Genomic DNA, 15,768 nt, shown 5'->3' with positions numbered 1-15,768 from the left:
AAAAAGTGCAGCGTGCATTTTAGTCTCCACAAGAAAAAGTCAAGTAAATATTCCTCACAGTTCTTTTCATGTCGATGTTAAATTAGATGGACACATGTAACGTAACTCGTGCCAACGTGCTTGTTTAGTTTAATAGTTTACTCCTTGTTGTGTTACTTATCTTTCAAATCTCTTTTGTAAGTTTTTTTTTTCATTTCTGCACTTTGGGTCCAGTTCCTGTTTTTAAATTCCATGACAGAAACTTAATCAGTAAGACCCAATTAATATAGAAAAAAGCCAAATGATAAAAAACAAAGGAATGACTGTAAATAACAAACTGAACATGAATATTCAGAAGGACTAATAATTGAACCTGGAGAAAGAAAGTCTCCACAGAACCTGCAGGATCACATTTTGCTTCAAAGTCTCTGACCGACACTGAAGCTAACATTTTGCATGCTGGGGCGCTGCTTGTCAACAGCCACGACAGGCAACTGCTCGAGGCCCCGGCCAACTTAGGGGCCCCTGAGAGCTGACAAACTTTAAACCACACCACAACCACGCGGCTCAAAATGTTCACATTTTGCAAAGGCAGAAGGGAAACCTCCCTAATGGGCCCCGAACTGACAGCACTCACATTCATTGCCCTGCTTAGCATGTATTTGTTCATCAGTGAAAACGACTGAAGGAAAAGGAAGAGGAGAGATCTGTCTGGCAGTGAAAAAGGAAAGAGCACGAGACACAGGCAGATATAATAATGGTTGGAGGGGCCCCTTATTTTTTGCCTATGAAGCCAGAATTACTTGTCTGTTTCAGGGAATGTTTGAGGATCCATTTCACAATTCAAAGGAACTATTTTTATTTTTACGGTTCCTTAAGAGTTTTAAAGATCCCTTAGCATCTTTTGCAAGTTGCTAATTTCGATCCATTAAATGATACCTTTCAGTTCAAAGTGACTTAAAATAATTTCAAGCCTCGTCATAGTGCCTGTCTCATTGTTTAATGAGCTTCGCGGTGTGTTCAGGTGCATTGTTTTGACCAAGACAAAAGACACAGGCTGCCTTCATTGCTACGAGTTCTTTTCTGTCTGCTTGATGTGTCAGAGCCTTTAGAGAACTTTCAGCATCTGTTTCAAAGACTATTGAGCCTCAGCTACAAAATACTTTTCAGCCAATGTTAAACCTTAAACGTCAGTTTTAAGATACATTTCATGATCTGTTGCAGTCTGTTATTTTTTGAGCCCATATTTCACAGTGAAAGTGAAACATCTGTTTGGCTCCAGTCAAGCCATTTTGTGAAACAGGAAATGAATCACTGTGTGAGTAAAGATACTGAATTCACAAATCAACCTTGACTTTGTCTTGCACTGGACCTAAATCTAAATCTCCTTGGTGGAATAAAAAACCCTCACTCTTGACCCAAGACCACCACCTTGCTGAAGCAATCACTCTCCTTCCTTCCCTTTCCTCAGGTAAGACCTTCACATTGAATCATGATGATGTGGGTTTTAAGAATGCAGTGAATTACTTATAGTGTAAATAACATCAGTAAGTGCAAACGCCTGGTCAGTTTTACTCTGCCCTCACAAATTGGATAAATAAAAACTATTTCCAGTAGCAAGTGAATGAAAGCTGCATGTTTTTTAAAAAACATGTTTGTATGTGAAGAAGCATTAGCGAACCGAAGCAGCGGGCAGAGATTACTGACACGACATCTGGAGGTACAATGACTCCCACCACTCCGATCCTCGCACAAGTACAATGAAGCGGGATGGAAAACATTCTCAAGTTTATGAGGAAGTGGTAGGTTTTCTTTTTCACACCATTTTCCATTTAAGAAGCTCCGTATTGTGAACACACGCCCAAGGTTGTTTTTTGACCGTCAGCGTGACTTGAAGAGTTGCTTTCAATGTCAATCCTACACACCAGCTGAACAAAACCCCTCTGCACTGCAGCTTTTAACGAAGGCCACACGGCCCTGAGCCGTGGGTTTTCTTTCCAAAAGGTTTGTTGTATTGTGAACAAAAAAAAAAAAGTGATCTCTCGCTGGGCTGCATGTTTTTAACACTAAATGAAATTCTGTCGAAGGCTCGATGCAACAATATTTTCTAAATGGTCAATAAGAGAGAAGGGACATGATCGGTAACCAGATACGTAAACTATTCTCACACTCATGTCCAAAACTTCTGTTATTGACACAGTCGTTCAAAACTTATAAAAAGAGTAAAAGCAGACATACGAAGGCAAGAAGGAGGAGTGAGTGTTTGACAATGTGGCTCACAGTCCACTCAGTCAAAATGTGCATGATAGACAGCTCCAACTCCAAGAGGATAATTATATTAGTGCATAACATGAGGAGACAACCACATGACACTCTGTCGGCGTTCAGATTTAAACGTTTCCATGAGTGCTCAGTGGCTTTCAAAGATGTTGTTAAAGTGCCTGTTTGGGTGCGTGGATGTGTTATTCTATTGCAATTTATTGACTGATTCTATTCAGAGCAGCTGAATGTTTGGCAGCACTTTGAGTGCAGGACAAATTTCCCCCAAAGGGACAACAGAGTGTATCATAACGTAAAAAAAACCTGACAGATACATAATCAGTAAAAATTGGAAATCCAAGAGAGAATAAGAGTCTTGCAGGAATTTTGCAGAAATCTTCTGGAAAAACTTCAGGAGGAGCTGATTTTTTTTGTTTTTCGGACTTCACCTGGATTTTCTCCTGCCAGACCCCGAGTATTTTTCTGAAGCCAGTCTGAGTGAGCTGATTTGAGAACGCAGCAGGATATAAAAAGGAGAATTCACCTCGAGCAGATGGGAGGGGGGAGTGATGTTTCTGTGCTGTGACAGTCCCGATCGTCTCCAGCTGTGAGGTGCAGATGTGAACAGCCAGGTCAGGAGAATCTCCGGGGCAGTCCGACTGAAAACATCGGGATATTTCCCAGAGTGTACAAAACAGTTTCAGACTGAATCACATGCACACTTGTCGAGTCGCTGTGATCTTTGCAGTGGTCTGTGTCTCTGGTGAGAGAAATGATGAGAAACCATGCAATTAGCAGAAAAGCATCTTTGGAATAGCTGTCTGCTAACTGTGCTGACTGCATGAAAGGGGTTCAATCTCTAAAGGGACACACGAATTGTTTTCTTCAAAGGCTAAAAATGCTCAAAGTTGAGCTGTTTTGTGTTCTTGCAGGATGCCCTCACACAGCGGGTCGTCCTCACACTAATTATATTGTTGTGGAGAGAGCGCGGCTCTTCACAGCTCTTTTACTGTCACTGCACAATGCACCGCTCTGTGTACTGTAATTGCTGTAATTATGATCAATTTCGTGCCGCTCAGTGGCAAAGATTACTATATGAACAATCTCAAAGACATAATAGTTCAAATGGTCTGTTTGTCTGAATACGAGCTGTGTGAATGTGTTGTTGTCTTAACTGATGCTCTCAGTTTTCAGCATTTGCAGGTGATGTGCTTCTTAGAGATTTAAGTGAAAAGCGTGACGGCATTAGAGCGTCTCTGTTGTCCCTCCACGGTGAGTCACTGAGCGCGTGCAGAGCTCCATTAAGTAATGAAAACTGAGGCTCACTCTCCTAAACGGCTGGGATGATCGGCTCCCACACGGCAGCCCTGATTATCATATTCAGAATTCATTTGTCACATAATGAGAAAAATTCTTTCACAGTAAGAGGGATCGAAGGTAATGAAAAAACAGGATTCAAGCCTGCAACGCTTGTTTGACGAAGTAGAAATGCTAATAAGTGTAGCTCTGTCGGGGACCAAGAGGAAACCTCCATTTTTTTTAAAAATGAGACAAATGAGGAAGTGCAACAAAACCCGACGTGCCCATCTATCTATCTATCTATCTATCTATCTATCTATCTATTTATCTATCTATCTATCTATCTATCTATCTATCTATCTATCTATCTATCTATCTATCTATCTATCTATCTATCTATCTATCTATCTATCTATCTATCTATCTATCTATCTATCTATCTATCTATCTATCTATCTATCTATCTATCCATCCATCCATCCATCCATCCATCCATCCATCCATCCATCCATCCATCCATCCATCCATCCATCCATCCATCCATCCATCCATCCATCCATCCATCCATCCATCCAAATACCAACAGACAAACAAGCGCTGTGACTATTACATCTCAGTCATCAGGGTCATTTTTCACCCTGTGAAGACTCTTCTCCTGCCTGAGGGCCCAAACAGAGGATGTGCATGGAGGACGCTGTGCGATGTCTCGAGCCTTCGCTGAAGCTCTCTTTCTAAAGGTGACAGGATCAGGTCCTTTAACCCCAATAAGTCTAACGGGCAACTTGGTGAGAACAGATAATGCTTTATTTAAATACAAATGGAAGATAAATGAACATTTAACGCAGGAACTCTGGTTTAAAAATTTATTTTTCATTTCATGGAGACTTTGATTGTATCTTGAAATAGATGCTAAAGTGAAGGAAACTCTAAAACAGAAACTGCTTTGTCTCTTTGACTCATCTCTCTCTGACAGCTTCAAAGTAAACAGGTTGTAAAAGAAAAAAAAATAAAGTTATGCAACATAATAAAGTAGGATTTTATGGAAAAGAGTTACTCATCCCAAAAACAATCACAAACTGCACACGACCAACAGTCTTTGGAGAACACTTCTTTTTTATCTGAAGCCATTTGATTCAACATCTAAAACTTTCTGTAAACACTTTCTTATTCTTGACGTGTTAAATTTGAATAAAGGTTGTAATGTTTGAATCACCTGCCTTATATACAGAAGCATTTCTCACATCTAAAAACGAGCACCATCAAAGAGTCATTTAAAGTGCTTTTCTGCACTGAGAATATTCTGACAGAAAACAGAAAGACAAACACCGAACACCTCATCTTCTCTCAAACTCTCTTTAATCGTCCTTGAAAGCTTCAACCTTTTCGGAAAAGAGTAAAAAGCTGCTTGTTGACAAAGAGGGAGGGCTTGAACAGCCCCGATAACGACCACAACATGAATCACAGTGGACACGATGAGGTCAAGCACCAGCAAACAGACGCTCTAAAGATGCTCTGAGTGGACCCTTACACTAAGTTCATGTCATGTAAAAGCTTGTGTTCACCTTTGCAGGCTGTTCTCATTTTCTGAATTGCCCCCCGGGGACAAATAAAGTTTTTTGAATTGAATTGAATTGAATTGATTTCTTGTTTGTGCTTACATCGACAATCTATTTGATATATTTAATTCTATCCTGAGACAATCTGAAGACGTTACCTGAGGAACCCAATCAGACTTTAATTTTGATTCTCAGATAAAAAATGCTGTCGGCTAAAAACAATGAAAACCACAAAAGGAGGTTAATCGGCCGTATTCACATGGCAGGTTACGCTTACCACCAATACCCACATACTCTGTCAACGCCCCGGATGGTGCGTGCAATGCCCTGGCTTCTGGAAGGCACCCATGAGCAGCTGTGACCTCATCACAGGAGCTACAAGATCACGCTGGAATAAAGAGAAAAACATGCTAACAACATGTTGCTCTCTCTTTGTCTGAGGATGGCTTTAGACTCGCAGCGTTAGACGGAGCACAGCGTTGTGGCATTGTTGAAACACAATGACTGGTTTGCCTAACTCTCCATGTACTGTCTTAATCCAGGGGCTGCATCCTTTTTAGGGTCATGGTCAATTCATCAGCCCATTTGATGATATGTCCAAACAAAAACACGGGAACACAAGTCCGATTTCTTACCTCAAACTGTCCACTCAGGAAAATGGCGTGAATGTTGTTTATTAACTGTCAGATGACATCACAGTGTCATCACGCTTGACTCCGCAAATTAGGCACCGCAGAAAGATCAGCTCAGCGCGCATGAGGTCAAAGGTGAACCCAACCTTAAAGAGATGTCTTTTTCAGAATGATGAAGACACACTCTCGCTGTGATTCGAACAGTCAGAGGCCGGAGGACATCTTTAGCCTGGAGCCTCCTCAACACGGGACGCTCTCTCTGTTGTTTAGTCACACTGAGAAGGTGACAGAATAATTACAGCGACATGGCACCGAGTGGGCGAGCGCCTAGAAATCTTTTTTTTTTTTCTGTGTCCTCTGTGTCAAAGTGTGCTTTCACCCCCCCCCCGTGTTCCCCTCGTGCGCGTGATGCTAAAAAGACGCTGTGAGCACCATGCTGCGTTACCCCGAGCCCCCGCTTTGAGGCTGGAAATACTCCTTTAACTGCTTTTACCCTGGTTGTACAGACGCTGAAATAAGCCTTAAAAAAAAAAAAAAAAGATTCTGAAAGGTTTTTATCATCAGAAGAGGAAATATTAAGGATACAGAGGAAAATACATCATAGTCTCATAATTTACCAGATTTAAAATCAAGAAAAAGTCTGAACGTCAACATTTCTGTACTTGTATTCTCCTGTGCAAACAGGAAATACCTGCCGACCTCCAGCTGACGGGGAATATTTGTTTTGATTTAACCAACTGATTAGCTTGTTCTCGTGTGTGTGAGCATTTTGATGGTGTGTGTTTATGAGCGGTGCATATTTACACTTAGATCTGACTTCAACTTTTGTCAGAAAGAGTTTTAAAAGAACCTTTATTGACCAATGTTAATGCTCTGCATCTATTTAAAGGTCAGCATGTGGTGGACACTGTAGCTTCAGTGTTTAGCCAGCTCTGCATGTGGTGGACACTGTAGCTTCAGTGTTTAGCCAGCTCTGCATGGGTCTGTAAAGCTTTCTGCGTTCTAACCTCTCTCCATGTTTCAAAAGCATCTCCAACATTGATCCTAGTTTGAGCAGCTTTCTGCTGCTGGAGCTTATTAGAAACATGCAGAGGCTTTTTAGCTCGGGTACAATCACTTCTATCTGAAGCAGTTCCACTGCCCGCTTCCATCGCTGCAACACCTGTTCACCTGATAACTGCTCTCATATCTGGCAAACCCAGGGGCGTCCAAAACGGCCTTCAAAGCCCCGCCTACCTTCTCTGGTCCAATCAAATCCAGACCCTTCAGGAGCAGAATCTAAAGTTAGAAGGAGGACATACTGGCTGCTGCATTGTTGTTGTTTCTTTCAAGTCTCGGTATATATGTCATGTAATTATTTCATTCAGTAGATATCTTACATGTTGGACCTTTAACATGGACAGTGTGAGCACTCTTACAACCCTAAACGTATATTAGTCCTGGCTGGATTATAAGGTGTTGTATCCTGGAGGCTGTAGGTCAGTGTAATGTGCCACATCTAAAGAGAGACACACATATCACTGAAGTAAAGATGAAACTGATCCAGTCCTAAGGCCGGACGTTTATCTATATTTCAGTCCTGTGTTGTTGCTGTTTACATCTGACCTCTGCATTGATCTCCTCCTGCTTCTTGTGCTAATCAGACAGTGCAGCACCTGAGGGAGCAAAGCAATTATCACTGTGTTGGTTTTCCTCCACAGGTCTGAAAAGTGTTTACTCAGCACAAATAGGAAGCACTCGAGGACCACACGAGCTGCTGCTCTGAATGCTGCATAAGCTTTTCACCCACAGCTGTGACAGAAAGTTGATTATTTCGTCAAAGTTTCATTCGCTGAAGATTCTTCTTCCATCATCAAGCTGCTGTTTTGACATCCTGCCTGTCAACTTGACTGAACGCTTCAGAGCAGAGCGTCTGCTTTTTTGTTAACGACCCCCGCCTGCACGTCCCCCCTTTTTCTCTGCGCTCGTCACAAGTCAACGAGAAACAATCATCTCCAACTGTCAAGACTTTTGAGGTCTTTGAGTTTCTGAACAATTACAATGCAACACAAGCAGGAGCTGTATCTGTTTGAGATGTTTGTGTGATTTTTCAGAACTTCAGGGATTTTTTCGTGTGATTCTGCACATTTCGTCCTTCTCTCGCCGCAGCACGAGGGACGTCAGGCAGCAGCTGCTCATGACTGGCTGCCTGGTGGCCTTGAGTTAATTAGTCTCGATGGATTTTCAGAAGCTGTTCACTTATCAGGGTGAGGCTCTTTGAGGGGATCAGGACCTACTGAGACGTGATCTTTGAACCGGCGTGGTTTCTACACCGGGTGTGAAAATTAACCTTCAAAAGCTCTGTTGGTTTCATCTTTCATCGTTCATCGATGGATTTTGAGTGTTGAGATCACTCTGGGCTCAATGTTGTGAAATACGGACAAACGATCAATTTGCTTCTCTTCGTTGTATCATGATTAACTCCTGAAGTCATCGGAGAGTAAATCTAATATTATTTCATGAACTTGTCTTTATTCGTCATGCTTCCCCCCGTTCCGTCTCTGACGACATTGCGGTGCGTGAATCAAATATCCCCCGAGAGTTCATGTGTTGTTAAACGCCTCGCAGTGATCCCTCCATACGCCGCGATGCTCGCTGTTTGTTCTCAAGGACACGAGCAGTGAATAACGCCGATGTCTCTCATCAGAAGATTTTTCGAGGACGAGGAGGCCGGATGTGTGGCCACGAGCAAAAGTGACAAATCAGAGATTGGTTTTCTGCTTTAGCTCTTTCAAACAAATAAGAAGTGACAGCAGAGATTTAGAAATCTGCCAACCCCCGAGCGTAGATTAGATTCAATGTTTTCACACAACCATAGCATGTTTTAAAAGAATGAAAAAAAAGTGTACTGACTTTTAAACGCAATCAAATCTGACCTCTGTAAAGTCTTTGACATTTGACCTTTGAAATGATTCCTTTGGAAAAGAAGAAGACTTGGAGAAGTTTGATTTTCTCTTATCTTTCTAGAAAAGCCTTCTTGTAACTTTATGTTTCATGTGTTTTTAACTACTTGTTTATCCTTTTAAACTCTGTAGCACTTTGAGATTTTAAAAATGTAAAGTGATTTACAAATAAAATGTATTATTATTATTTATTATTATTTGATTTTGTACGAGGAACAGTCCGTGTATTTGCTTTGTGTCGCGGTCAGGTCTGTCCATCATCCATCCATGCATCATCCCAGCTTCTGAAGGTCACAGTTCAGACTCCATGAAGCTGATCATCACAAGTAAGTAAGTGTGTAGAAGATGTCGATCATTTGGAAAGGCCTTTTAGTGAGACTTTCAACGTGTTTCTAGGATTCTTTTGATGAACCAGAGGTGGAGTATTTAACATAAAGATTTCCATGGCTTGGTCCACGTGGTTACAGGACTCCAGGCTGAACGTTTTGGGCTATCCTCTGTGTTCATGTCTCTCGTGATGACGCAGGCTGTTTGAGCGACGTAAGCCATCATCCCAGGTCAAATGTGACATTTTGTTTTTCTATTACAAACCAAAGAGCTCCAATCACAACGTGCTCCTCGTGTTTCACAACAGTCGTATTGTGTTGTTCAAAAAAACCTGGTGGTGGAGGAGAGGCCTGTCTGTTCGTGCATGCTCTACCTTTCCACCCTCCCACTTCAAAGAAACCTGAAGTCCTTCTTCAACCACCTGGAGGCGATCCTGAGCTCCTCTCAGGTCAATGAATGTAATTCCTTCACTGAGTTTGGTTCTCCTCCCTCCTCTGTGAGGAGATCCTGAACTCTGACACCTCCTCACCTCTCCACACAGAGGAGCAGAGGTGCCACTTCAGGATCCTTCTTAACCTCCGGGTGTCTGGGCTGAGGCGATGCTCCCACTGTTAGTCAAAGGAACCAGAGAACCATTCATTTAATCAGGACTTTATACTGTGAATTCATTAAAGAGTATTACTGTCTGAAGAGTAACGGGGGGAAAAGCTCCTCATGTTTATATTATAATATATTAATATGAAATGTAATATATTATATTATTATATTATCATTTTTTTCTCACCTTGTCATGGTGAAAAGGGCTGTGATTCCTTATCACTGCAGTCACGGGTTCAAATCCGGACTCGGCTCTTTTTGTGCATGTTGTCCTCCCCACATGTCCTGTCGCTTTTCAGCTGTCCAAACGCAATAAAGGCAAGCTGCACAGAATGGACCTGTCTCATGGGCCTGCTCTATTAGCTCGATGTAAACCAGCACAGTGAACAAATAGCACCTGCTAGAAGAAGTGCTGTTTGGCAACAGTTTTGATTAAGATTTAGTTGGACATGTACTTGAACTGTGTCAGGTTGAAAGCATTGTGTATCCCAACCTGTGAGAAAGACCGACGGCTGACGGGGCTGCACTGCTAACATCAGACCACCAAAATCATTTAACAGCTTTTAATTTAAATCAAATGTGTCTGTTTTGTTTTTTTTCTATTTCTTACCTTTTGATGATTAAAATTTCCAACTGGGAAAATACTTGGCTGGTAACATCCCTGGTGGAAATGAGGTGAATTCAAGAAGCAGAGGTTCGATGACAGCTTTGAAGACAAAGGTTTAGCATGGAGACCCCCCCCCCCCACCCCCCCCCCTCTTTTTAGAGCCATACATGAACAGAACAGGACAAGGTGCTTGAGATGGAGAGGAGTAAGGGGTTGGCCAGCAATAATTGAACATATTTGTACAGATATAAAGTGTTTCTTTGTTACACTAAAGTATAAAAAGCTCGTGGGAGGTGGTGAAAACCGGCGAGCTTGTGCACATTTCAGGTGAGAGAACAAGTCGCATGTGAATGAAAGGAAACAGGTCACATAGAAGAATCGATGTTCCTATCGCTCATCATCGTGCCTTCTTTTAAATGCCAGCGACAACCCTCCCTTTGTTCCACAAATAAATCAATGTACATCGAACAACAAACAAGCAGAGAGGCCAGCTACGCTGAGCACAGACACATAAATACTTTGATTCAGTCTGTTAGGACATTCATCCTCACAACAACTAAGATTATGTTTCTCAGATTTGCATTAAAAGGTGGCCACAAACAGAGCTGCACTACTCGTACTAATGATTGTGCTCAGTCTCTCTACCGTAACAGTGAATAAAGTAATGACAAGTAGGATGACAAGGGGCGGCAGTAGCTCAGTCCGTTGGGACTTGGTTTGGGGACCGGAGGGTTGCTGGTTCATGTCCCGATGCAGACCATAATATGGAAGTTGTTCTGGTAGTTGGAGAGTAGCCAGGTCACTTCCTGAGTACTGCAGAGGTGCCCTTAAGCAAGGCACCAAACCCCTTAACGCTCTGGCGCGTCCCTGTGTGGCAGCCTCACTCTGACATCGCCAATGCATGTCCACAGGTCCGTGTGTGTGCATGTGTGCGATTCAGGCCTGTGTGTGTGTGTGTGTGTGTGTGTGTGTGTGTGTAAGAATAACAGAGTGTACAAAAAATAAATAAACAAAAAAATTAAGGAATTTAACAAAATGAAAACACATGATGCAGCAGTGTTTCTCATCCTCTTCCCACCACTTGTACCTCCTTCAGCCCTCTGTCTTGAGTTTACAGTCCGACATTACAAATCTCCTCACGATATCTCCGGGTTAAATAACTTTCTTATGAAACTCTCCGAGCTGCGAGTGAGTAAGAGATGTGTGAAAGCGAGACACCAGAGCTTCAGTTCTGACTGGGAGCAGCAAAAAGCCAAAGCTAACACGTTATGTCACGTCTTTGTGTGTCTGCAGAGCGAGGTGATGGTGTCATAATGTGTGTGTGTGTGTGTGTGTGAGAGCTGGTGTTGAGTGTGTCACTGTTGGGCGCTCTGCTGCAGCGGGTCGCTGTGGTAAGCTGGTGGAAAACATGCCCAGATGAAATGTCATGCCTTTTCATGGAGGTGTCACTCAGAGGACTGACTCCATTCTCCTTGCTGCCTCTTCACATTAGCCTCCTGATTACTGCTCCGCTGATTGACCCCCCCCCCCCCCCCACTGCTGCTCTGCAAACACAAAATCACAGCCCCCACTTTGGACTCTCACTTCAAAGGCTGAAGGGTCCGTCCATAAATCAATAGCAATAAGAGCTCCCTGTCTTATTAACCTGCCCGTGTCGTCCTCTCAACTCTACAATTAGCACAGACATTATTCATCAAATCGTCAATATTGTCCAATTAGAAAAACTCACGCTGAATCTCTGGATGACACCGCTGAAGACTTTTAGGTGCAGGTAAGGGTGGTAGTAAAGGACAAAAAAAGGGTAAATGGGACTACGCTGTTAGTGTTGTAATGTTAATCATGTTGTATATAGTTTTTTAAATCAGCTCGGAGATCGTCGAGGGAAGATTGCTGTTTTTCTAATTCCCTGACCCGACAAAAAAATCGCATAAAAAGTAAATAAATGTGTGTTTGGCAGATTATTTCTTTGTTGTAACAGAGTTTCATACTAACATACATTTCCCTTTTAAATGGTGCCACATTAGACAGTATAGCTTACATTGTGGGACGAGCAGCAGAGCTGAGTAAGTGGGTTGCATTTGCATTTTGTCTGTCATGGCGGCTCATCAAGGCGGCCCGCCTGGACAAGACGCGTCCCGTTACGTCTATAAAATTAGGGATTTGTATGGCTTTGATTACTATTGGAAATATTTATGTAAATACACAACAAATATACAACAAAGGCTTAGTGATTTTTTATTTTATTTAGATATTTGAATGTAGTGAGATCAAATCAAAATGAAAATAATATTGTGATTACCTTTACATGTTTCTTTGCATTAAGATTCATAGAGGGTCAATGGATCACTGAAAACGTCAGGTGTCATCATCCTCAGGGGATTCTTCATATCCACAGCACATGTACTGCTAATATAAAGAAACTAAACCTTTCTGTGGTCCTGAACGAAAGGTCAGGGGTCAACACGATCAAAAGACAAACTTTTTCAAGTTGATCGATATTGACAACAAGTTAAAGACTGATTTGCATACTGCATAGATCTGTAGCAAATGGACACTAATATTGTGTTTTTACTCTCTATTTAAACATTTTACTTGTAGAAAACTCCTGAAATTCTCCAGGAGGATCTGTATGTGTGTGAACGCAAACAGATTCATATCTCACTAACACTTCAACCAGCACTTTCTCCGCAGCACGTCCGAGTGGGCTGAGGTGATAACGCCGCAGGATATTCTTTGGGAGAATTCACCTCGAGCCAATAGGAGAAGGATTGGCATTTACTGTATATCCTGCGACTGCTGCGCGGTGCATAGAGTGTATACAAGCGACCACCTCGATCTCCGTGCATGTACAGGTGAGATGCCCCGCCCACTCCTGTTGTGAGGAGCATATGTGAACAGCTGACGCTCTGATTTTCCATAAGGAAGTGCATAAGGAAAAACTGCTCTGTACTCAGGGGTCAACCTTTTCATCAGGGAAACATCCTGTTTAAAGTCAGAGTAGTCGGCTTTTGACCAATCACATATCAGCAGGCTTCAGTGGAAGAAGAAAAAAAAACCAGTCCTTATTGGAGAGAGCAGAAGCAGGCAGAACAATCAGCTGTAATGACATCCTTGAAAGTTGCATATTTTAATCAGGAGAAACTTAAATAAAAGCCTACAATTATTTATTCAATCTCCAATCTGAAAGGTTTTCTTAGCTTCAACAAGTGACATGAAACTGCATCATCAAAATCATGCATGTCCGTCAAAGGGAATGTGTGTCTATGTGTGTCTTTGTATTGACTCTGTGAACGATGCAGCATGAAAACTTTGCTTCCCGTTGGGGGTGAACCCGCTCTATGATCACCGATGAAAAGCACCGAGATGAAGCCGTGTATTTATAAGTTTACTTCACGAAATAGTAGCTCAAGGTTTGACAGGCTCTGTATACAAGCGTCACTCTGGTCCTGAGACAAGACGCCACTCTGAAGCTCCCTGGTTGTTATTCATGAATGTGTGCTCGCAGGGACATGCAGCAGAATCTTTCTACGTGTCAAGATGATAAAAACGCACTAAACAGATGCCACCTGCGATAAAAATGATCAGAGTCCTTGAGGCGTCAAATATTCAAGCTGAGATCAGAGTTCTGAGTCTTTGGTGCTTGTTGTTGCAAGAGGCTGTTGGAGTCTTTTTATTTACATGAAATGAAGATTAAAGGCAAAGTAAAAGTGTCAAAATGTAAATGATCATTCACTTTTTATGCAGAAATCGTTGGCAGCATGTGGCAAAAACAAAAAAAAGCTGCTGTTTTATATGAGCTGAATCGTGCAGAGGGTTTTGACTGGAGTCTCTGCATGATAAGCCGGTATGATAAAATCCTAAAAATACCACAAAAGCACGCTGCAGACACTGTCCTCGCTGTCCTATAGCAAAAAAAAAAAAAAAAAAGAAAGAAACCAGCTGAGTAATTGACTTTGAATAATTGATGCACTCCCCTGGTCCTTTTTTCATTTTCACGAGGGCTGATGGGAAGCATCAGAAGGGGAGGGATTAAGAAGGGCGGCGGGGCTTTTATCAGTGCTCAGGCTACGTTTGTTGCACGACTTGTGGTGATTATGATGATTACAATGATGGCAGAGAAAAGAAGGTGAACGTTAAACTTTTCATTTTTCAAACCAAGGAGCCAAGTTGTTCTCCAGACTGAACGGGGGGGGTGTAAGGAGGGGTAGACGTCATCAACATCACGGCGCTGACGTCACCTCTGGTACTGAGTCGATAGTTTGTGACAGAGAATCAGAATCTTCATGTAGTTGCCTCATGTTTGGCCGGACAAAGTCAAAGGTGCAGCCTCGGTGACGACAGGCCAACATTTTCTAACCTGAATCTTATTTTTCCTTTCATGGCTAAATGGTCTTAAAGGTACAAACAGGTTTGGATTTGTCGCAGTACACCTGACAGCCACTAATAGGTCTGTTCATCCATCACCAACCTACAATGTTGTTTTGAATTCCTTCCTCACACATCCTTCAGAAGACGGGGGGTGTTAAGACCTGACAATAAAACATTCAACAGATTTTGTAGAATCTGCAGATGTAGATCATTTCATGGTGTCTATATGACGAGACAGATATCATAAAAGTCATTTTTCAGTCGAGACAATTCTACAACAAATAACGCAATCAGAGGTAACTTGGAGAGTGATCGAGTCCAACCAGATCTGTGAAAAAGAAAATGTGCAGAGGACGGTCTGGATGAGCAGCAGCCTCTGTGGGAGGAACTTTGAACTTCGGCCATTTCACGCTCGAATTCCTGAACATTTCTATGAAACGCTGCTGCCCCTGAACTCGTCCTGTTCCTGTTCGCTCAGTGCATGACGCAGAGTGAACGTTTGTGCTTTTATATCCGTGCGACCGTGTACAGTTTGACACATTCACAGAATGAACAGAAGAGAAGGACATACAGGCGAGCACAAACCTAATGAAGAAGTTTCATTACATGCACGAGATCACAACGGTTGTAGGAAATAGACTTCATTAACCTCCCTCCCACTTGCAGTAATCATACCTGAATGTTTTCTGTATTCACAGATTGGCCCATCCTGATATATATTTATATATATTACTGCACAATAGTTGTTCACATCTGTTCATACATTTGTGTTTACATCTTTGAGCCGATCACAGCCCACTTATATTTACTCTTTCTTCATATACTTTAATTCCTGATTTTGACACTTTACTTTTTGTTGACACTTTATTTTCTTTGTGTAATTTTAGCATCGCTGCACTGTCGTTCATTTGCTGCTCTGTGTGCCTTTGAATTGCCCCCCCGGTGACAAAAAAACGTTTTTTGATTGGAATTTATGTGGAAAATTTACTCTGGGATGGTCGGCAGGTCAGCAGCTCACCCGACACATTTCTAGAAGTTTTCCTCAGTTTTGTGAAGAACCAGGGCTTCTTTTCCTGATGCTCTCAGTTTTGGGGTTGTACACTTAAGGTCCTGATATTTGATCACAGTGATTCAGACGTATTCTCCTGAACCCTTTAAGAACTTTTAAACCGTTTACACAGGTTGAAAAAAACCCAAACATT

This window comes from Symphodus melops, assembly GCF_947650265.1.
Source record: "Symphodus melops genome assembly, chromosome: 18".
Taxonomy (NCBI): Eukaryota; Metazoa; Chordata; class Actinopteri; order Labriformes; family Labridae; genus Symphodus; species Symphodus melops.
This window is presented reverse-complemented; position numbering follows the sequence as displayed.